Below are 2,365 nucleotides of genomic sequence, written 5' to 3'. Positions count from 1 at the left end.
TCTTTCCTGCCTATGCAGGGGGTCGGACTCGATGATCTATTGAGGTCCCTTCTGACCCTAACATCTATGAATCTATGAAGATAATAGTGAATAACCAACTGAATGCAAGCCCCCAGTCAATGCTTTAGTTAAACAGAAAACACACTGCTTGGGTGCATAAGCTGTGAAATATCAATGTAGGCACATGGGATACTCCTGTAGATATCTTTCATGAGACCACTGTTAGAAGACTGTGGGCTTGTCTAGGCTAAAAGCATATCTCTGTAAAGCAGAGCTAGTGTAGTTGCAGCATATGCTGATAGAAGTTTTTATGCTGTTATAGTTACCCCAACACTGCAAATCACATAATCCATGCCAACAAAAGCACTCTTGTGCTGGCATATCTGTATCTACCCCAGGAGTTTTGCTGGCTTAGCTAAGTCAGGTGGGGGCACAATTTATAGGTATACCAACAAAACTGTGTAGTGTAGACTTCTAGTCCTGGTCTGGTGTTCTCTTGTGAGTGATGTGATTTTGACCAGAACTGGAACCTGTCTCGTGAAATGGGAAGCTCCAAGTCTCTAGCAAATTCCAGCCAGGCCTGGTGGGAGGACACCTCTTTGGGTGCCTGCCCCACTTGCCCACGTCCAATGGTACAACAGCCAATTAGAGTCCAGAGGGCAGAGCTTTCTTCTTCCACATCCCTCAAGCAAGGGGTTGTCCATAAGGGGTATGAGTATCCTTGGGGGTACTTGGGAATGCCCCAGGAGGTACATGGCAGCGGTACAGAGAAACCACTAAACTTCTAGTTGCGCCACTGCGCACCACCAGCACTTCTGGTTTTGCTGCTGAATGCTGTGCGGGCCCCCGCCAACCTCCATTGTTGATCAGCCACCAGGGGACCCCCATCCCTGTTCACTTGGCTTCTGGGGGACTCCCCGCTTCTCCACTGGCTGCTGGGGGTACACAGACCAAAAAAGTTAGAAAACCCCTGCCTTAAGCCAACCCCGGACAGTTCCCAGAGAAGGGGAGTGGGAACAGCAAATATCCAGCCCCCAAAAGCACCTCCATTTTCTTGCCTTCCCCCTCTTCACTTCTACCTGCAACCCCGCTCAGGAACAAGGTGAAGAATCTCATGGAACTGTGGTGAGGCAGAATTGACAAGGAGGCTGATGAGGGCAGAATTGCTGTGGGGTAATAGGATGGATTTGGAGGCTGGGAGGGCAGAACAGCTAGGTGTGGAACCAACAACGAGAGAGCTCTTGGAGCAGGATGAGTTTTGGAAAATAGGCAATACTAACAGCCTCTCTCCCATACCGGGGATGGGACAGGGAGGAAGTTAAAATAAATCAGAAAGTAGCCAAAAAAATAACCCTTTTAATTATTTTTTAATCAGTATTTTTGAGGCTTGAACTCAAGAGTTTTGAACCTCTAGGGTTGTGAAGATTGAGTCACAGTTTATCCAAGAGAAGGCTGAAAGTTTCCTTAGTCATAGTCTATCAGTACATACATGAAAAAGAGGTTTTGTACAGTAGCCAGCTTTAACTAATAAAAGAAGCGGGCAGTATAATGAGATCCAACAGCAGAGAGCTAAAACTAGCTCTTTAGTCTAGAAATAAGACCAACTTTTAGAAGCAAAGTTAGCACTATTTACATGGAGACATGGTGAATTCTCTATGACTTGCTGTCCTGATTTAAAGAATAGGTAGATTTCTAAAAAAATATAGAATTTACTGGGCAAAGTTTGTTTTATGCAGGATGATCATAATGGTACCTTGTGGCCTTAAGACACTATGAGTTGCAATTTAATTTGTGCTACTGTAACAAAGAAAAAATTAATGAAGAAATATTTTTTTTTCAGGCTATATTTATAATAGTGGCTGCAATACTGACCTTCGAGACAATCTACACATCAAATTAAGGGTCAAGGCTGATGCCAGCTCTGAAGGGAAGCTGCTGCTTTCAGAACTGCCATCCTTTGAGGAAAGTCTGCATAATGAAAAGGAGATCAAACAGGTTCTACTGTCTACAGCAGTATATGAACTGTTGCTCGAAGTTTAATGGCAATGCCATTTGCATAATCAAGGCCAACAGAGGTGCAGAGTGATGTTTAATATCAGTCCCTGAGCCTTGTTCAATGGCTGAAGACATCCCTTCTTTCTGTAACTGGAGGAATGAAACCCTAATCTACTGACCATTTTATTGCTAGTTGATTCAAACAGTAAGTCATTCCCATTACTTACTAGTGTATAAGCATGATTCAGTTGTGGTTATATTTATTTGCTTTTGCTTCAAAGCACCTATATACAAATTTTGAAGAGAACATCCCACTTCAGTCTTTTAATGAGTTTACAAATGAGTAAGCCTAGTATACCAAAAACCCTAA

General features: G+C 43.4%; 1 protein-coding gene across 2 annotated transcripts in view; it reads right to left on the bottom strand.

The window, feature by feature from the left end:
• EGFR (epidermal growth factor receptor) overlaps positions 1-1,970 on the bottom strand; it is a 91,806-nt gene extending 89,836 nt beyond the window's left edge. For both annotated transcript variants that reach the window (XM_025202324.1, XM_025202325.1), the window contains exon 1: positions 1,873-1,970. The gene's annotated coding sequence lies outside the window, so the exon portion shown is untranslated. The remainder of the gene's footprint in view (positions 1-1,872) is intronic.
• Positions 1,971-2,365: the final 395 nt, after the last annotated feature.

Source organism: Alligator sinensis, unplaced genomic scaffold (genome assembly GCF_000455745.1).
Source record: "Alligator sinensis unplaced genomic scaffold, ASM45574v1 scaffold213_1, whole genome shotgun sequence".
In the NCBI taxonomy this organism is placed as follows: domain Eukaryota; kingdom Metazoa; phylum Chordata; order Crocodylia; family Alligatoridae; genus Alligator; species Alligator sinensis.
Note: the sequence above shows the minus strand (reverse complement) of the source record. Positions and strands in the feature narration are given on the sequence as shown.